General features: G+C 42.5%; 1 protein-coding gene across 1 annotated transcript in view; it reads left to right on the top strand.

Annotated features, from left to right (window-relative positions):
* The window catches only part of SPTBN1 (spectrin beta, non-erythrocytic 1), a 135,820-nt gene that overhangs the window by 2,295 nt on the left and 111,464 nt on the right, over positions 1-22,061 (top strand). The window lies entirely within an intron of this gene.

The raw sequence follows: 22,061 nt of genomic DNA, 5'->3' as shown, positions 1-22,061 counted from the left end.
CAGGGGGTTGGACTAGATGATCTGCTCAGGTCCCTTCCGACCCTAGAAACTATGAAACTATGCTGGTTTTCAAGCAGCCCCCTAAGCCTGTCCCACTCATGATGAGAAACAGACTCCTTACTGGTCAGCAGGCACAAAATGGAGTGCAGCCTTGCCTTAACAATAGATGCAAAATCTGTCAACACCTCTCCACTGCTACATCACCCTCCACAGTGAACCCAGCAGAATCCATGCCTTTCCTAAAATGTGATGCATCTGATCCAGTGTACCAGATGCCCTAATGGTAACCACGTGGGTGAAACTAAACAGCAACTACACAGCAGAATAAACTCATACAGAAAAAATAGAAAGGATAGTGACATACAGACCCCAGGAGGAGCACATTTTTCTCAGAACAACCATTCCCTTTCTGATCTTGCTATCCTTGTGCTAAAGGGAAAGCTACCAATTGCTTCAAAAGGTGATCCTGGGAACAGAAATCCATAAGCTGGCTGGATACTAAAACCAGGTACAGACATTACATTTTTACCAGTTTAAGCAACTGGAAACCAGTCTATACCTGTAACAGAGAACAAAGGTTTAGCCCACATAGGCTGGTTTAAAAATGGTGGAACCTGGTTTAAGATTTACCCCTTTCTCCTCCCTTGCCCCCTCCCCGCAGGCAAATGTGTGTCTGGTTTGTAAGAACCAAGGATCAAACACTGATATTGACTTTATGACATATTATGATCTACCTGATTCTTGAAAATTGTTCTTCACAGTACAGGTAATAATGATGCTCTTAGCTTTTGAAATGTCTTGATCTCCCACTAATCAAGCTATCTTTAATTGTTCATCTGTTATCCCTGAGAAAATTTCTCTTCTCCAGTTTCACAGACCTCCACACTGTTTTTAATTGTTGTTGTGTCTGCTGCTTTGATGAAAAATGCTTTACATTAAAAATATGTCTAAGTCTATCCCAGCCATGCAGTTGGTTCAATAAAACGTATCACCCACAAAAATCTCTGCCTCTCTCATAGTCTCATAGAAAATTTAGCTTTCTTACTGACTTTCTGAATAAACTGTTTTGAAGTGCAACTCATAACCCAGCGTTTAAATTTCTTACAAGGCAGGTGGTCTCTGATGTGCTATTCACATGCCCTTCTCATTTAGAAGACCATTTTTGATTGTGTTTAAAGCAATATTTTGTGTAGTCTGTTATCAAAATAAATCTCAAAATCAAAACTTCTTGAGTTGTATAAATCAGCTACGAACCTCACAAGTTCTTTTTAAAATTTTGGCATAATTTTCAAGTTGCTTTGATTTGTGATTATAAAACTTATAATTCTGCCAACATGACTAATTTCTAGATCCTCAAGGAATTTAAGGGACACCATAAACTTTTCTGTTTTCCAAGCCGTCCTCCTGGCAAGACTTAAAAATACAAGCTTTAAATTACTGAAAGTATCTTTAAGTGTAGAAAGCTCTATCATTTTTGGTACTGAGTTATGACAAAGGTGTTAAATTTATCTAAAGAAGTAACCTTTCTGAATATATATGCCATGCCCTGTCTAACAGCATTCTGCTCAACATTCAGATGGTATTTGACTTGATCTTCCTTTGTTTGGTATGCATTAGAAGCTGCACATTAACCAAGTATGTTTGAGTAGCAAGGAGATGATGTCATGTCCTGTCCTATCTGTGGCACTGTACTGCAAAGTAATTTTTATGCACTCTGTAAATGATTTCCCGAATCCCATAGTAGCATGCCCACATTCTTGATCTCTGAACAAAATGCCTCAGTCATGTGGGACACTGCGAGCAGGGAAAACAGCCTCAGAATGTATAGAGCTTTCTGGTTACTGAAACTTGGATTATAAGAACAATGATAAAGAAAATAATTGTGATTTATTTTATACTGTTTCCTTATTAAATTAACATTCATGAGGCAGGAATGCTACCTGCTATCATGTAGCTGACTGGACTCTTGAGTTAGGCCGCTGATGTGCTGAGCTTCCATGCTCCTCTTAATGAAGTCAGTGGGAGTGGAGGGTTTACAAAGGTTGCACGCATTGCATAGGATTAGGCTTGGACCAGTGTGACAGGTGAACAGAATTGTCAGTGTAGGTAAATCTAGGTCAGACCTTTTTGCTCTTCCTCATGTCACTTACCCTGTTTAATAAAGTAGCATATTCTGGGAAGGGCTGAACAATTGGAAACTAATCTAAATGTTTTAAAATTTTTCTGTTTTCAAGAGACCTGCATCAGCCCAATGTGAATTTGGGATCATGAGCAAAATGTCTGACCTAATATGATGAGGTTCCTTTTTAGTAAATTAAAAATCAAAATATGAGGCCTGATTCTGCTGCTGTACAAGTCAGCAGTAACTTCACTCACATCAGTGATATGACATCAGTAATGCAGCCTTTGTAAAGTGAGATCAGAATCAAGCCAAGAGCCCTTTAAAAGTTGAAATGACTCAAGGTTAAATAGCATCTTACTGTTACCAAGTTAAGATCCTCTTGATATTTTACTTCTCTTCATTAAATGCAATAGTGTTTCTTTTGCAAGCAACACTGGCATGAGATAGGTTGTTGATCCAGCTACTGAAATCAGCTGTCCTGTTGACTTCTATGGGAGCTAGATTGCTTCCCATTTGAGCAATAAATAATAAACGCGAAACAATCACTTAAAGGATATATAATACAAGAGAAGTGCTTAAATTATTTAGGTAACCTAAAAAGGCACCAGTTTAAAAGAGGAGAGCCTTGATGTAGATTTGATATAGAGCTATATTTAACTATTCACCTGCAGTTGAATTTTATAGATTTTATAGCCATTCTGTAGAACTGTAATTTTCGCATTTGGCTCTGTGTTTTACTGTTGGCATTGTGAGTACTTTGTGATGCAGCGTGTTGGCTCAATGTCTTCACTGCTTCAGCATTCCATAAAATCCTCCTCTTAACACAAAAATAGGGGGAAAGGACACATTTTTATTTCCAATATAAGATTATAGTTACTGTCTGAACTAGTACTGCAGACAGCAACTGATACGCATCTTCTGCTTCTCTGCCTCTTGGGCTGTCTTACAACCTCCCAAGGCACAGAGGCAGCTTCAGATTCTTAACACGTTAGGTAATTAACCATTACAGCCAAATACAAGGGAATGCAGGGGAATCTCTATCTTCTGGCATTTTGAAATCTAAGTGGACTCTTCTTCTGACACACATACTCCAGCTCAGCCATAAGGTATTGAGCCAAATGCTTGAATTGCTGAGGCTGCAAACAGACATTGCCTTGTGGCAACTCAAAAAGATTTGTGGTGGGACAAAACAAGCATATAGATGTCCTAACCACTTGTTTCCCACGTGCCCAGAAATGTTTCCGTGACTGTACTTATTAACAGTTTGTCCTGCTCTATTGTGGTGGATGTTTATATGTTTATGGCACAACAGTGTTGACTGAATGTATTGTCAAAGTGCCTGCTGCACAGAGCTCACTTTTACTTTGAAAAAGGAGTTGGTAGGGTCACCATATTTCCAGTATCAAAAAAGAGGACACCTGGGAGGGAGAACAGTGGGGAGGGGCATATGATTGTAGGGGGCGGCAGCCTGCCTCTGTCCCTCATTCCCAGTTCACAGCCCGCTGCCCCCCCCAGGCCTGCCAGTGCCCCTCACACACACGTGCGCACCTTGCCCACTGCTCTCAGCCCCAAGCAGCCAGCCTGGGAAAGCAGAGGCAGAGCAAAATCGTGGACATTCGCTCGCATTTTAATTAAAAACCTGCCCAGACGGGACCAAAAAAGAGGACATGTCTGCGAAAACCCAGATGTATGGTAACCCTAGGAATTGGGGAACTTGAATAATCCCTACCCAGAGCCTGGGAGAGAATGGGCCCCGGAGAATCATAAAGAGCAAGCAGCAGCGGCCCAGATGTGGGGGAGTGTGAAGGAAGGAGATCACAGTACATGCTCCTGAAGAACTGTTCAAGCTTTAAAATCCAGGAATCTATAAATCTGGCCATCTGTGCCACCACTTTTAGTCTAGTAAATATTAACTCCATTTCACTCTTGCATTTCTGCAGTGTTTGCAGAGGGTGTATTTACTGACTAGCAGGTCTGTTGGCTGAGTCAGTCATTGCCATTGCTGCAGGACATGATAAAGAAGAGGAAAGATGGCAAGGATCATAGCCCATACCAAGCGTAGCAGGATGGATGCTTTTCCTGGTCTGACTCTGAGCAGCTTGCAAAAAAAGTCAAGTCATAAAAATGGAGACAATATTAAATAAAATGATAAATGATGAAGCAATTCCTTAATCAGTACCCCAAATCTTAACTGTACCTGCTAAAAGTCTACCCAAATAAGAATGTCTAACAGTGCTTCTGTAAAATGTCCATGCTTGGGCTATGATGGGGCTTAAGGAGGAGGGAGATCCAAAGCTGAGAAGCAGTTACTGAAGATGACTGTCCATGTGATGAACTTGGTGCACAGATGGAATTTGCTCTCAGATCGCAATGCAACAAAAGAAAAGAAGGCATTCTCTGAGGTATATAGCCCAGCCCTAAATGGTCTGGGCCCCATCTCCAGTGATGGGTATGAAGAGTCAGTGGTGGCAGAGAATGTAATTTCTATCACAATAGAGGCCTGAAAGAGAAGAGAAATATATCAGGTCTTCTTTGTCCATCCAGAATCTTTCAATGTTCTGATCCACTGACCACTCAGGTTAACAGGAGTTAACAGGAGGCTTTCCACTGAGAGTTCCCTGGGCTTTGTGCACAGTTTCCCCATTATGAGTACTCCTGCTGGTGCAAAAACCATTTATCTACATCATACAGTGTGTTGTAACACATACCTTTTGATAAAGTTGAAACTTCTTGATTCTCTATCTTCTTTTGAACTCAATTTGATTGTTGTTCAAGGGTAGGTCTCTCCAGTGTAAAAAAAAACCCCAAAAAACCCCTATTGGGTAAGGCAGGAATTGTTTTTAATAGTCTACAAGTAAGTTCTGTGGGTGGTGGCCACAATTTAAAACTATACCCTGAAAGATTGTGAAGGAATAGGTATCTTTCCCCTGAAGTCTAGCTGCCTTTGTTAAAGTGGTATGTCTAATATAAAAAGCCAAAAATAAACAATTGGTTCAGAAGGTACCATGTTCATGTGATGAACATGATCTGTCAATGTGAGGAAGCGGTCAGTAAGGCTAACCTTACCTTGTTGTGCATCTACAGATGCATCACAAGCAGGTCCAGGGAGGTGATCCTTCCCTTCCTATGAGGCACTGGTCAGGTCACAGTTGGAGTACTGCATCAAGTTCTGGGCGCCGCACTTCAAGAGGGATGTAGCTAGCATTGAGAGTGTCCAGAGGAGGGCCACTCGCATGGTCAAGGGACAGTGGGGCAGGCCCTATGAAGAGATGCTAAAGGGCCTGAACCTATTCAGCCTCTGCAAGAGAAGGCTGAGAGGAGATCTGGAGGCTGTTTACAAACTCACCAGGAGGGACCAGTGGGAACTGGGGGAGGCTCTGTTCCCCCGGGCACTACCCAGGGTTACTAGGAATAACAGCCACAAATTATTAGAGAGAAGGTTCAGGCATCAGGAGACATTACTTTATAGTTGGGGCTGCCAGGCTCTTGAATGGGCTCCCAAGTGAGTTGGTACTCTCTCCTCCCTTGGGGGTCTTCAAGAGGAGGCTGGACAGATATTTGGCTGGGGTGATATGACCCCGGCACCTGCTCCTGCCTGGGGCAGGGGGTCGGACCTGATGATCTGTTTAGGTCCCTTCCATCCCTAAGTACTATGATACTAAGGTAGAAAAATAAATTGGGAAGGTAATTTTTGGTTCATAGCCAGATTTCAGGAGAACAATTCATCTAGTAGGTAAAAGAATAATATTGGAAAATCTGTTTTCAATGAGAAAGTAGATATGAAGACACATACGCTCAGATTTGCTTCCAGTCATGTCTAAGGCACCCTGCAGCTGATATGAGAAGAGAGCAACTGATCCTTGCTTTGTAAATTATCTTTCACCTATCCGTGTCCTTTAAGGTTCTTTGAAAGGTATAGCAAGAAGACCTGGTAATTCTAACTGGTCTCTAACAGTCCACAAGGGTTTAGTGTTCAAGAATTCTCTAGCATTATATTTCTTTTACTGAGGACAGTTAACTAACAAGATTTGCTACAGACCACCTTTGCTGATAGGGCTCTTCAGAAAGCTTTATATGGAAGTTCAGCATTGTTTTTTGCTACCTTTTTTTTTTCTAGACACCTTGTGCTGATGCATACAGTAGCTTAACGGTTAAGACATTCTTTTGAGTTGGGTGAAGAAAAGCACGTCACTCCATTTTTCAAAACTGAATGTGATTAAAGAACTCTGAGATCTCTTTCTGCTTCTGTGCTGCTGAGAGGGTCATTTCCCAGCCAGTAGGTGTGCTGGATATTTTTGCACCCTAGGTGCAGCACTCTGCACTTGTCCTTGTTGTACTGCATCCTGTTGTGTTCTGCCACTTTTCTAACCTGTCCAGGTCTGCCTGCAATCATTCCCTACCCTTGGGAGTGTGCACTTCACCCCACAATTTAGTAATCTGCTGTCTACATTAGACAAACAAGGCAATATCTACATGTTAGAATGAGTGAACATTGATCTGACATCAGCTTCAAAAAGAAACAAAGCCCTGTGTCAGAGCACTTCAGCCCCTCTGGACATTCCAACGTGGACCTTAAGATTGCTGTTCTGGGCAGCAAAATTTTATAAACCTATTTGAATGGGAAATTGTGGGATAAGAAATTACCCACAGACTGTATTCTGTTAAGTATGGTTTAAACTGGGACTACAGATTCTAATCCTGCTACCTGGGTTAACTTGTGTGACCTCTTTGTACCTACGGGGTCTTTTCTTGTTTGCTGCCCCTGCAACCCTGCCCTGTCCCTCACCTCCCTTCTTCTCCCTCCTTTCCCACCTTTTGTATTCAAATTACTTGCTGTCTGTCCTTTCACAACATCTGATGAAGCTGAGCTCAAGTTCACAAAAGCTTATGCTCTATGTATATCTTACATCATCAGTCTGAGATGCAGATCTACCATACTACCTCTCTATGCTTAAAAACTGTAAAGACCACCAAGGGAGAGACTTTCATGATCAAGAGCTTCGTTAGGAATGCGCTTATCTGCAGCCTTGCAGCGCATGGGTAGATGAGCAGTCTTTCAAGTAAACCTCTGGGCTTGTAGCTCATAGTCAACAAGTAGAATCATATCCACAAGCAAATGGATAGTTAATGGAGTTGTGAAGGAATTTATCCTATTTATGCATCTTTCTTTTTAAAGTTGGTAACTCATGCTTTTCAGGGTTAGAGAACAGAGAAAGTCATACCAGAGATGGTGCTATATAGAACATGAGCTCTCTGGCTTCAAACCTGACTTTGGAGCAGTTGTGTTTGTCCACAGAGTTCCCAGATAACTACCTATGGCCTTTTCCTTTAACAATGAATCAACTCCAGACCAAGAATGAAAAAGATAGACCTTCTTTGTGGTATGTGCATTATTTTTAGACATATTTGTTTGCCCTTGTTGTTTAACCTTGTACAAAGGTTCCTGCTACTTCAATATAAGTACACATTAAAAAAAAACCCATTTAAAATAATGTTCAGAGTCAGTCAGATAATACAGAGAAATGATATAAAATTTGGTGCCACAGCAAAACCAGAAAAGCTCATTTTTTTATTTAAAAGAAATCACTAATATTAATCTGTTTTACAAACCCACAATAGTTGAGATCTGTGGGACTTTAATAAAAATAAATGAATTGATTTTCCCAAGAAGCATTTAAGGGAAGTAGATCTTGCAGTATATGGATGCTTCTAAATAATGTAGAAGCACTTAGGGCTGAAAAGACAAATGGAGGCTGGGTATGAAAGACATTTGAAGGATTCACTTGATACTAAATAGAAACACAAAATGTTCAGCACTGACTTAGCAGATTAATCTTTTTTTGTTGTGTGTTTAGTCAGCTGGAATCTTAAGATCTGCTCAGGTACTGAAGACTGTATAAAAGTGACTTTCCGTGCTGTAAGGGAAACTTGCAGCAGTAATAAATGGCTGTACTCAACCTAAACTGAGCCGGATCCTTCCTTCCTAAGTCATGTTGAATAGTTTCTCACTCTATGTATAGTGCCATTATTTCAGTATTGCTTTACCCTCGTGAACAAAAGTACTCCTCAGTATGAGGAATGGTGGTAGAAACTCATTTCCCAATTATTGCAGTTCTGCAGCTTGCTGAAATCAATGGGATTAATTATGTGAGAGAGAATGGCTTGCAGGAATAAGCATTGCAAAATTGGAATCCAGAGGTTGCTTCTTTTGGTCTTCTTAACAGAAAGACCTTTCTTAAAAGGGTAATATGATTTTTGCTAGCAAAGTGAGAAAGATAAGGGATGCATATGTTTTACTATTGGTTGCTGTTCTCCCTATAAATTAATGTGCAATTCTGATTTGTTTTCCTCATTTCCTGAACCTGATTCCTTCCTATTTGGCTCCACTATGCTAGTGGCAAAGCTGCTCATTAGTAATGTACCAGAGACCATCTTCTCACAAAGAGAATGTATACAGATGATGCATCTTTTTGTTGTTGCTCTTACACATTAAATTCCTATGACACAACAGGGAAACCAATAAAAAAAGGATCTGATTCCAAAACTCTCATGCTGGTTTTTAATCTGTGTTAACTGCACTGACATCAACAGAGTGAGTCCTGATTTACACCAAAATAGCTGAGAGGAGAATTGTACCTTTTCTCTGTAATTGGTGGAGTATGGTTCTATCTAGCTTTGTTTTCATTACCCCTAAATCCCCTGGCATTTGAAGACAGCAGAACACTGCAGAGGGATGTGCTTTTGGTTGCTTTTTTGTAGCGTTAAGTGCACTGTAGCTTTCTGCATTAATTGGAGCAGGGAAAGACTCTTGAAAGCAGTAAGGTGATACTAATTTCTGACAGTGTAAGAGTGATGTAGCCCTGGTGGTCCAGAAATGGAAAAATGGAAGAATGTCTTCCATTTAAAAGCCTTGTATAACTTTATTCCAACTACATAGTTGGTCCAGTAACAGATAGCACCCTAAGAAACCCTATTAATTTATAAAGGAGAGTAAAATACTGCCATCCCAAGTGCTCAGACAAGAAGATAAGAGCGCTCACGGTAAAAAACTTTTCATAGAGGACAACAGTGATGCTTGCCAGACACATAGCTAAAGCACTGTGTAGCTTGTATTAGAGGGAACAGAGCTGACACACAGGCTATAGGAGGGCTCTGAATCTATGTTAGAAGAAGACCGAGGTCAGACCATCAGCTGGTGTAAAGTGTCATTTTCTGTGCTGATCTTATCTGTTATGTACCACTTTGTTGTTGCTATGACCATTTTAGGTGTCTATATAGCAGGTTCTTGCCTAACTTAAATGCTTTCCTCAATCATGGCTTAAGGGAATAAGGGGTTTTGTGGGGGTTTTTTTGCTACTGCTGTTGAGAGTTGCCCAGGTGCCAATAAATTGGAAATTTATTGTAATAAAGGAAAACAGACCTTACGATGACAGGCTGAGAACCATGAGGCTCTTTAGCTTGGAAAAGCGCAGGCTCAGGGGTGATCTGATGGCCACCTATAAGTTTATCAGGGGTGACCACCAGTATCTGGGGGAAAGTTTGTTCACCAGAGCGCCCCAAGGGATGACGAGGTCAAATGGTCACAAACTCCTGCAAGACCGTTTCAGGCTGGACATAAGGAAGAATTTCTTTACTGTCTGAGCCCCCAAGGTCTAGAACAACCTGCCATCGGAGGTGGTTCAAGCACCTACATTGAACACCTTCAAGAGCAAATTGGATGCTTATCTTGCTGGGATCCTATGACCCCAGCTGATATCCTGGCCTTTGGGCGGGGGGCTGGACTCGATGATCTTCCGAGGTCCCTTCCAGCCCTAATATCTATGAAATCTATGAAATTAGTCATGTATCTGTAACCTCCATCAGATATGAATTTAGCGCATAGTGCTGTGTGCAGATCAAAATCCGGTCCTGAACCTCTGACTGAAAAGAAATCTATCTGCATTGTGTACGTATGCAGAAGAGAGTGTTCTCTTGTCTCTCTTAGCTTCTAACTAGCCAGATTTCTGTATTTATTTAGCTATTTCTGCAATATGCTTTGCAACTCTCCTTTTTATTTGTTGCTTGGATACTGCATAGAAGCACTCCTTATTGTATAAATAGCATCCACCAGAATATATTGCAAAATGAAATTCAATACAGGGTTTTTTTTAAATGTTTCTTAATGTCTACTAACCTCAGAGCTTTTCTAGTGGGGAAGGATTAGTGACTAAAGCACCCCTTGAAACCACAAATTTAACTCCTGTGAGGTAGTAGCGTGGATGCATGTAAGCCTAGGTTGCCCTGAGAAGAGGGGTGGAGGAGATGAAGCTGATGAAGTAAAAGGAGTGTGGGAGTAGGAATGAAGATGGGAGAAATAGAGCAGATGGTGAAAATCCATCTGTAGCATGGAGGTAGTTCTATAGGCCCCCTCATAAGAATGCAGAACTTCTCCATTGGGTAATCCAAGTGTGGGTGTTGGAGCCATAAAGATGCAGTTGCTGCTGGTGCATATTAGCAGGTGACTGCTTTAACCTCCATCCAGGATGCAAGAAGGGTTGAAGTTGTTTTTTAAGATGCAGATAGAGGCTGAAACAGAGGAGCTCTTAGAAGGAAGAGTTAAGAGCAATCCACTGGGGAAGAAAAATTAAGGCTGAGATTTGTACACATGCAGGCACACATACCCATACCTATATGCAGTTACCCACTTGCAAAGTTTTACAGGTAAATTTGGGCTATCTAATTGCTACAGCACTTCTAGCACATCACTAGATATTATTGGAATGATAGACAGTTCTCAAATTACAGACAGAGAAGAAGGTTTTAGAAAATAAGGAAATGGAAGTTTAATTTATGTTGGCATTAAAACCATCCTTTCCAGTGGCAGTTGCTGCATTTGGGACTAAACAACATCCAACAAAATGATTTTTTCCCTACCTGATTTCTCCCTTTTCTCCAGTATTTCATTTTGAGTATACTGTAGGGTCAGTGCAGCCTGCACTGTAGTTTCTGCCAGAGCTTTGGCAGAAGAGCTGCATAGTACCCATTTTAAATATTTTGGTACGTAGGCCCAGAGCTCCTGTAATTCCAAGTGTCCCTGGTCACTGGCTAAACATGAAGGCATATATTGTTTCTTGCTGAGCACTGGCTGGTAATCATCAGGAAGTGTAATGTATGTCAAACAGTAAGCACAATATACTCTGTATACACTGAATAGGAGTGGATAGGTGGGAGAGGCTGGAAGAAATAACATCTTTCACTTCTGTGTTCCCACCCTCTCCAGCTAGTTTCCATTTTATACAGGAGCAGGTAGAAACTGAAGCTGACTCCTATGCCTGAAGCATGTAGTTATGATACAGCAGTGTGCATCTTTTCCTGTCCTCTGTGGGAACTGTGGATATTTGGAATTCAGTTGCGAAAGAGTAAAACTGTTGTGTTTTATATAATCCCTAAGGTTCAAACTGTGGCTTGCTTTGCATTGCAATGGAAGGGGAAAATGGCATAGGGCAGCAGTTTCAAACCTTCTGCAGCTTCTAACATTCACAGAACAACAGAAGGAAGAATTAAAATGCTGTAATTTCATTGCTCTGTAATGGTTCAAAAATTAAGGAAATCTCAGAAAACAGTTGCTACTGGGAAAAGGTTGACCACTTTCCTCCCCTCCCCCCCCCCATCCAAAACCACACAGCATTCATTTAGTTGGGTTCACCCTCAGTTTAGTTGGATTCACCCTCAGCATTCATTTAATTGGATTTACAAAAATTTCCATTTTTTTCTAGCTCTCAAAAATCAATTTCACATTTTTCCTGCAGATAATTCAGAGTTGCATGAAGCATTCTCATTCCAAAATTCCACAGGAGAAAAAAGGAGAATTCTTATGTTTGGGGGAAGGGTTCTTTGTGGGAGGATGGGGACAGGGTATCGATGTCTTGAGTTTTCAAGCAGCTTGAATAAACAGTAAACCAAATTTATCCCTGATGTAACTTCCGGAATTTTAATGGTGTTTCACTAAGGTTGCATTTGCCTGGGATTGCTTATCAAAAGGTGGTAAATAAAGCAGCCCCACAGAACTCTGGTTTGTCTACAAGCTGAACTTACATGAAAGTGTAGAGTGCTAGTAACTCTCTAGATGTGTTTCTTTGCCTGCATAGACAGAGTGAATGTGATGTAGTTCATAAAAGCATGATGGGATTTCAGTAGGATTACTGACCATGTGTTTTTTAACCCATCAGTGGGTTTACATACCTAACAGCCATTCCAGCATGTCTTCCACTACTGCCAGTGCTGAGAAGGTGCTGCTACAATGATAACCTCAACTCTCCACCAACATTTGGAGCTTCATAAACTCTTAACAATGCAAAACCTAAAATCTGGCAGAACTGTCCTGATTTCTCTAGGAAGCTGATAGGTTAGATTTGTCAAAAGGTTTGCAAGAGCTTTGTGTGACTGGCCTGGACTTCATCTCTAAAGTTTGCATGGTCATTTTGAGTGTACAGGGTAAAGTGTGTGTCTGACGCTCATGGTGAAGTTTTAGGGGTACCAGCATAGATATAGAGTGATACCAAAGCAAATGGCAGGATGACTTTTGGGAAAACAGAAGTGGTGCATTTTAGATCCCTGGATTTCCCAATTGCAAATGCCAACATTCATGAGAATGGACAAGTGTAGGGACCTTCAAAGGACACACAAGGACTTACATTTTAAAAGTAAATACATACATACTTAACATTGAACACTAACATGGGGTGTTTTTGCAGGAATGGGTTCAACTGCAGATTGGTCAGAGTTGAATTTCTACTAAAGAAACCAGGGCAAATAAGACAAGAAGCACAGAGATGGCTGAGTTTTATTGTTCTTATTTAATCAAAATGTGTATGGCAAGCCTAGGAGTCTTAGACTGGGCTGCAACTAGCAAGTACCATAGACAAGTAAAGAAAGACAAATGCTTCTCAGTTGTAATAAAAGTAGCACAACCAGGGACTAGAAATGTAATTAGTTTTATAAATGATAAATGTGAAGAAAAGAGAAAAGAAGAAAGCGTATCTCAACAAAAATCAAATCCTTGCGTCTTCAGATGATTTAAAAACATCTATTTACAATAGCATTATTAGGACAAACAGAGAATTGTAAGCAAGTAGAAGTACTGTATAGCAAGACTTCTCAATGAACCAGCATTCGTCTGCCATGTAATGTTTTCCTAGAAAAATACAGAGGAAAATTAGCTTAACTCTTACAAGAAACATATACTGACTTCAGTGGTGTAGGACCAGTCACAGAATAAAAAAAAACCCTTCAGATTTTGATGTAAAGCAAAGTAGGTGAGGATTAGTTGCTAGGAGAATGATTCTAAATAAAAAAATAATATGTATTTTAAGCCTAAATACTAACCTTGGAGCTGAATGGACAAATATGCATTTGTATTTATTTTGTTTTCATATGATAGATATTTATGAAAATGACATGTTTGCTGTGAAATGAATTTGTTGGTTATAGTATCTTACTACTGTTACCTGCAGAAGGAGAGAGAGGGAATTAAGTCAGTGCACTGATTTTAAGATGGTACGCATCTGATTTTTTTCTGTTCCTGCTGCCTTGCCTATGATACAAAATTTATAAGAGAGTTAAAGTTTTAATGCTACAAATAGTTTAAAATATAAGATGCATAGTTATTTTTTAGATATTGCATTCCAAAAATTATTACTTTGGCCAAAACATCTACTACTTTAGAATGTATGCAGCTAGCTTCTACTCTTGGTTACACTGGTTTAAACCTGAAGTAATACCCATAAAGTCAGTGGGATCAAATCTGGCCCAGATGCAATGGTTTGTTGCTGTTATGCTGAATAGGTTAAATCTTTACCCTTTTAGGGAGAGTAGGAACTGTTATGTGACTGGCATGGCATTTTAAATTAACAAATCACCCTTGTTATCATTACCTAGCTAAGTAGGTAGCAAGGAGGGAATTTACAAGGGCAAACATGAGTGGAAAGGAAAGACAAGGGATGATGATTAACTAGAAATCTGTAATTACTGTAAGCTCTAGCTTGCATACTGCTCCCCTCTACAATGGTAATTGCCTTTTACTAACTTATGATTTTACTGGTTTATTTCACAGGATGAGGGGAGAAAAAATGCGTATGTTTTATGGTTTTAGAATAGCTAGGGGTGCCTTATGCATTAGCGGTGTTCTTGAATAATGCAATTGAAACTGAGTACAGGTTTCCCTCGACGTATGTGAGTTCTTTATATGTGAATTCGCGCTTATTTGGTGAGCATGTTTAGACCCATAATTTATTATATGCGAGGTAAATTCACTCTTATGCTATCAGCATAGATGCCTTCCTGCCCAAGCAGGTAAGTCTATGGAGGGAGGGCAAAGGGCCGTGGCCCCACTCACCCCAGCCCCGGGAGCAGCTGACACCAGCTGTCTGCACCAGGGATGGTGCAGCAGGTGAGTGGGGACAGGCGGAGCACGGAGCAGCCCAGTGGCTGCAGGCAGCTGGCACCAGCCGCTCTTGGGGTCGCTGCAGCCGTGGCTGGAGTGAGCGCTGCTCTGTTTCCTCTGCTTTGCTGCCTTGTGTATCCCTGGGAGTAGCACCCCTCCCCCCACCCCTTCTGTAGTCCCAGCCTCCCTCCCTCCATCCCTCACCTCCATGGGAACCTATCCCTATTTGATGCATAGTAAAGTGGGTTCACTTTATGCAAATTTGATTTATGTACTGTTCTCTGGGAACATATGTACAGCATAAATCGAAGGAAACCTGTACATAATTTTTAAAGATGGGAGAACTAGATCATTTTTCTGAACCCTTAGGTGTCCCTCATACTAGTTAATCTCATTAGTGACCACCAAAATATTAACATTTTATTCAGATCCTTAACAGTTGGCATAGAATTTCTGGTTGTTTTGAAGCTGGCACAAATGGGGCAGAGTTACAATTGTTTGAGTAATATTAATCATGCATGCAGCTTTGTGGGTAGTTTGTGAAGAAAAACTTGAAATAGAAACTTAATTTGGAATATTAATTTTTTCTACTTTTATGGAAAGAACATCAGCTGTTCCCGTAAAGGGTTTTTTATTTTTTGGGTGAAGGAAATGAGACATTTCTTCAACCATAACTCGGAGGTAGCACTGGGAATTTCCTTATATTTTTTTAAAGTTTAAGATTTATTTCGGGACCGGATTCTTTACAGACCTTACACTGGAACAGTGGCATGTCATGAAAGCTATGTAGGTCTGGAACTTGTGTTCTGGATAGCTTCCTGTCTCTGTCATTTCTACCCCTTTGTCATCAGCATGGGGTGACAACTGTTCTGTCCATCATGAGGTTTTGTAAAGCTTCAGTTGGGCCGTGTGCAGTTTACAGTGTACATCCAAACTGATCCATGCTGCATATATATGTGTGGCTAAGTGGATAATCCCCCATGTTTACTTAGTACCTTTAAGAACAATGAAGATGCCCAAGTTATTACTGCTTGTGAAAAGGGGAAATGAAATTTTAAGTGTGGGTCGATTTGTTTATGAAGGATGCTGCCTGGAAGATTGTAAGGAGGATCTGTAAAGAAATGAAGTTGTCATTTAAGAAACCTGTTGCATCTGAAACTCAACATGCCATTTGCTCCATATATCGCACAAAAACCTCAAATCGTGATGAGCTCTGATATGCAGAATTTCAGCTCAGTTGGATTTGATTTTGCGTTAAAACTGGGCCTGTACTCAGAAGTTGTTTTTAACATTAATTGTGAAGTTATTAGTTCCCCTCTATAATATACCACAGAATTAGTATTGCTAAGAATTTTTGTTCAGTTAAAATGAACAACTGTTGAAAAATCTGAAAATGAGAAGCAATCCAAAGGCTTGGTGCACATGCTAGCCTTGTGGTGGATTCAGTGTATTGCCATATAACAGCAGTAAACAAGTACTAGACTAGCTAATTTTGGAGTCAAGAGCAAATTAATGTATTAGGGTTTCTATTACTAGAGCAAAATTGGGAACTGGCACAATTTCCAGTTGTGAGAAATCTTGCTCCATCTGGTATAGAGCCTCAGAAATACAGACAGAATACATTTGCTTCTCACTTTCTGTTGCTTTATCACTGAAGTGCTAAATGGAGCCTGTAAATATATATATATGCATTGAACCTAGTGGAGCATAAATAATACTTCCGCAGCTGACTCAGTGGCACCCAGTGATCAGTGCCATCCAAACAGCTAATATGTTTATTAATCTATCATGTACATCACTCAAAGACTTACCAGACTGCCCACCTGGCAACTTGCATGGCAAGAGGAGTGAGGGCAAAATTTTAAGTAAATGAAGTCCAGTTAGTCCTCCAGAAAGTACTAGTGTATTTTTCCATAACACATTCACATATTAACTTAATGAAACAAACTGTTTAGAACTACAGGCCTCCTTCCACTTCCAGCAGACCCCCTCCTTGAGTTGGTGCTTAGGAAGAGGTACCGTAGAACGTGTATTGCTCTATATCTGCTGCAATTTCTGCTTTTTTAGGCAATTTCACCTTATCTGGCGTTGGATAGACTGAGATCCGGACCTTGACTTGTAAAGGGAAGCTAGAGTACATCTTCATTAGGGAACACCTGTTTCCTTTTCACAGTCTGACCTACCTGAAACCCAGTAGCTGAGCACTTGGAATATTGCATCCTTTGTCCTGGGTTTTTAGCTACCTTGAGGTAGCAGTGAAGGGCATGATATGAAACCAAATTCAGTGAAATCTAGATTGTTTTGGCCTGGAAAACACATCTTACTATGAAAGACTTTAATTTTTTTTTTCCCCCCAAGAAGTTTACAGAAAGATAAATACCCTGAACAGGAGAACAAAAAAAAAATCAATACATAAGGCATTTACATTAACACAATATCATTACCACCACTGGGGAAAAATACAGGCCATAAGGGCTCTTCACAGATGATGATTTAGCAACTTATTTAGTATACTGCAGACATTATCACATTCTAATCACTAACCAGGGCCCATGAGACAAGAATGTTTCATCCACTACAACCTCGGGGGTATTCCAGGGATGAAATTCAGGTGAAATTTAACAAACTCAGAACTGAGCCCCACAGGAGACAATCAGGAATTTACATTTGCACTTTTGTTTCTAATTGTTTCTGGTTTCAACAGTATTACTCAAGTAATTGTCTTCATTTTTAAATATGTCCCTGTTCTCTTATCAGTATTGAACTTTGGTATAGCAGTCTAGGTTTGCATAGCAACACCTGTTTGTCAAAGGTGGGGCTATAATTGAGTTGATAGGCCCAGGGGTGTACGCATTTGCTTTTAGACTGTGGGAAAGGTTTTTGTGCAAGTGTAATGTATTGGTCAGACTTTGCAGCCAACAGGTAAATTATTGTAGAAGGAAAAAGTGTAAGAAAAAAAAAATAGTTGAGGTGAAGACAGGCCTGTACACGTATAGTGGGAACAGACCTCCTTGAACTTCGGGAAAGATCAGCTCTAGTTACAGATTTCACAGCCCCAACCCATCTTGTGATTTCACACTTTGTTATCGTTAATTCTTCTCCTGTGGAATACACACTTTCATTTCTCCTCCTTCCCTGCACGTGAGATCAGATGGTTGCCACTACACTGTGTGCATTTCATACAGCTTTGTGTACATTTCAGATGTGGCTGGCTGGCTGTACAGCTCAGGCAAAGGTTTTAGCAGGAATGCAGTATTGGTCTTAGTGGTAGCAGAGCATTGCTCTGTCAAGTTATGGTGTCTTTCCTCCAGCAGCGTCCCAGAGCTTTTGAAGAAGATGCAGCTTTCCTGGCACTGTTGCTATAGCCCCATTGCATGAATATGTAAACCTTCATTCATGCAATACTTCAGGTTAGATAAATAGACTTTCCTAGCCCTCACGGGCAGTTTATTCCCTAAACCCAAAATTCTTTATACTTATATTAGTTTACATACCTAACACTTACTTATTTATAGACATTGATTAATCCCATTCAAATCTAGTATGTGGTGCTACAAGCGTACATGGTTCTCAGAAGGCAAAGGGCAAGATATTTAAAAGCACTGAGGCTTGCATGGAGACCAGCCCAGGACCCATGTGGGCAGGGCATGCTTGGCCAGGCAGATGGGATGGGGGTGTGGGTAGGCGGGAAGTAGCATCCACCTGCTTGCGGAGCAGGACAGGCAAGCTGGGCATGGGATTGCATAGTGTGGATAGCACAGGGCTTGGGTCAAGGGCAGAGTGGGGAGCAGATCATGGGTGTGTCCTGAGCTACACCCACACTGTTACCACCCTGTGACCCCAGCCCTGACAACCCATCCAGCTCCTGGATGGTGTTCCTTACCCACTTGTGGCCGTATCCTATCCTGCCCACGGGGGTCCAGTGCCCTCAGTGGTGGGTGCAGGGTGGATGGCTTGGGGCTGGGTAGGACCAGTAAGCTTGCAGCAGCTCACCGAAACTGCTTAAGTGGCCCTCCAGCCCAGATAACTGCTCAGCAGTATAACCTCTGCTGTAGGTTCAGTTACTCCAATACAAGATCATCTATGTCTGCCTTTATATTTTGCTTTGCCAAAATAAGCTCTACTTAGATCAGTAGTTTGATGTATTACTGCTGTAACAGTGCCTAATCTAAAAGCACTTTGCCAGTTTGACTATGCCAGAAAACTGTCAGTGAAACTTTTAAATGTAGCCAGGACCTGGGGAGCACATGAACTTTCAGTTGGACTAATGTGGGTGCTTTTGGAAACCTCACTTTGAGGTTTTCTTGCAAGGGGCTGATGAACATCGCTCCTGTGGAAGTCTGTGGGTATATAGCACTGTTCAGGATCAGACCACTGGGCATTTGTTCACAGGTGCATCTGTTATGGCTGATTGGGAGGAGAACTAGGGCTTCACAAAGTCTGTGGGAGTAGGTGGGTTTTCTCCTACAGAATGTGTTCTCGCATTTACTGCATGACTAAAAACTTGTAAAACGGCAGAAGCAAAACAAAGGCAACATTTCAAAATGCTAAACAAGGGATGGGTGTGAGAGGAGGAGGGAAAGGAATTTGGAAAGGCAAGAAATTAAAAAAAAACGCTTGAGTGAACATCATCAGCATTATTTTTTAAAAACAGGGAAACATGGGAATGCCTGTGGGGAATTTGGCATTGGAACTGAGGGCTGCAACTTTCTAGTAGAGAGAGGTGATGGCCGTGAGAAGACTGCTGCTGAAGGAAAGCTGATACACCATATCTAATACTATCCATGATCATTGGGCTTTGAGAAATGCTCTTTCTTCCATGTTTATTGTTATTCACTTATAGAATAATAGAAAATGAGGGAGAGTTAGAAGGGAGCTCAGGAGGTCATGTAGTCCAGTGCTTCTCAACCTTTTTTGTTCTGGGACCCATTTGCCAAAATTGATGGCTTGTCTCAACCCATACCCCCCTGGCCCTGCCAGCGCCTGACCCAAAGTCCCCTGTTGGTGCCCCTTACCCCCAAGCCACAGTCCCCTGGCTCTGCTGGTGCCCCTCACCCGCAAGTTACCCTGCCAGCCCTCCCAGACCATGCTGGTGTCCCTCACTCCCAATCCGCAGTCCCCTGCCCTTCCCCCAGCCCTGCCAGATGGGGCCTCCAGCTGCTCCCATCCTGCTTGGGCCAGTGTGAGCAGTGAGTGTGGGTCCCTGTGTGTATGGGCACCAGCCCTGTGCCACCTGCCCCAGCACGCAGCTGCCCACTGTGAAGAACTGCCCCCACTGAAGGGCCAGGTGCCTTCTCCTCACTGCTCCCCTTGCCAGCCTCTGCCCGGTGTCTGGCCTCTGTCCTCAGCACAGACACAGACAGACACACCCTGTCCAGACAGTCCCCTAGACTTTCATCTTCTGCTCCCCAAAGGCTTCCCTGCGTCCAGCGGCTGGGGCTGCTCCTATGCCCTGGCATTGCCTGTATGCTGGCCATGTGCAGTTGTGCGCACAGATGCATGTATGCCTGCCTCCAAAAGTAGTGCTTGCAGGCTGGAATGCTGCCAGCCTGCAAGGGGAATCCCATGCTTTTGCAGGTTTTTCTGGGACTTCCTTGTGACCCTTTCAAATATTCTTGTGATCCACTTTTGGGTCGTGACTCACCAGTTGAGAAACACTGATCTAGTCCCACCCCTTGCTCAAAGCAGGACCATCCCCAACTAGATCATCCCAGCCAGGGTCTTTATCAAGCCGGGCCTCAAACACCTCCAACGATGTAGATCCCACCACCTCTCTGGGTGACCTGTTCCAGTGCTTCACCACTCCTAATGAGAGAATTTTTCCTAATATCCAATCTCAACTCCCCTTCCTGCAACTTGAGACCATTCCTCCTTGTTCTGTCACTTATATTCTGGCAGTGTCCAGAGGCTCCAAACCAGGCAACAAGACACCCCTGGCTTGATGTGAAAAATAGGAAGTGCTTCTGTTGCACTTCAGGTGCATATGCTATGGAGAACAATTAGTCTCTCAGTATATAAGCAGGCAGCTGGGAGAAGGGACCTCCCATTGCAAAATGCAGAGGAGACCTTCAAGGAAAGGAATGAATAGATGGAATGGAGAGGGTTTGTTGCTTCAGGGGTGTTTCTGCCAGGGATTTCAACGTGGCTTGGTGCTTCTGGGGTGTTTTTACAAGGGGTTTCACTCACCCCCAGCCCTGGTAAGCCTGTATGTGGAAGGCCCAGTGCTAAACACTGAAGGAGTGGTGATTGTAGCCATGTTGGTGTAAGCACTAGGAGTGCCAACTCTGTTTGAATCTATTCTGGGAGGTTTTTGGAATGTCCAACTGCTTGCAACACACAACATGAACATGCCCATGTACTTGTGTATAATGGTTATGGATTATGGTGCATAGACTTTGTCAGGAAGGCAAATGCACATGACTATTACGTTTTAAATTGCTTCTCAGCCTCTTGAAGGCTCAGATCAAATGTAATCTATGCTTACGTGGCAAGGGAAACACCGTGACCATGAAGGCAGTCTTCCTAGCCACACTGGGGAAGACTGCTTTCCCGGCACGGGGATAGTACCTGCTAAGATAATAACCTCCCGCTTAGCTGCTGGACTTTATGGAAAGGGGAGACTTCTCCTTGGCTTGCCCCAGGGGCCTTATGGTTGAGGGCAAGCAAAACATGGGGCATCCAAACCGCAAGCCTCTGGGCGTGGGGCTGCAGGTAGGATACCTGCCAAAGGTTTTGGGAACATCTGAAGCCCCAGATGGGGACGGGAGGATGTTTGGTGGTAGTAGGGCCACTTATGGTTCTGGACTGACTCCTGGATTTGGAATTTGTTTTGGCTCATTTGGTTTTGAATATGGAAAATTAAAAAATATATATTTTAAATCATGAATAACCTGTGCCCCCAGAGGCTGGGGTGGGGCACGGTGACTGCTTGCAGGTGATGGTGGCCAGTGGGGAGCTCCTACAGGTGGTTGCAGTCATGTTGGTGGTGGTGAGGGTGGAGGGTGAGTGCTGACTGGCAGTCAGTGACCACCCACAGATGTAATGGGGGGGGGAGAGGGTGGTGAGTGGGGACCCCTGCAGGCACTGCTGGCAGTTGGGGAGGGGAGGGATGGTGAGGGGCAACTGCCCATAGGTGCTGCCGGCATTGTTGGCTGTGCTTGTTTCAGGGGGTGCACCCCCTACGCATTGCCAATGTTGTAAAACTTCCTGGCCTATTGTATAAACCAGATGCAACATATAAATATTTATTTTAACAAATTGCCTTATCATTTCTCTCCCGGATGCTTCTTACCAGCCTCCTGGAGATGGATCTCCAGTCCTGGAGGCCTGGCCACCCTAGTAAGGGCACAGGCATGGAGGAGGTTCTCCGGGTTGATGCGGGATCCTTTATTAGCCCGACTAGCCGGCTGCTCGGGGCACCAAGGGCTTGTGCGAGGCGGGAGAAGCGCTCTGCTCTCCGGGCCGGAGTAACCCGAGCCCTGGCGGTGACATGAGGCGCTTAACAAAGAGCTGTAATTC

The sequence above is a fragment of the Crocodylus porosus genome, unplaced genomic scaffold (assembly GCF_001723895.1).
Source record: "Crocodylus porosus isolate Cpor-Errol unplaced genomic scaffold, CroPor_comp1, whole genome shotgun sequence".
Taxonomy (NCBI): domain Eukaryota; kingdom Metazoa; phylum Chordata; order Crocodylia; family Crocodylidae; genus Crocodylus; species Crocodylus porosus.
The sequence above is the reverse complement of the archived record's forward strand: the minus strand, read 5'-3'. Positions and strand labels throughout refer to the sequence as shown.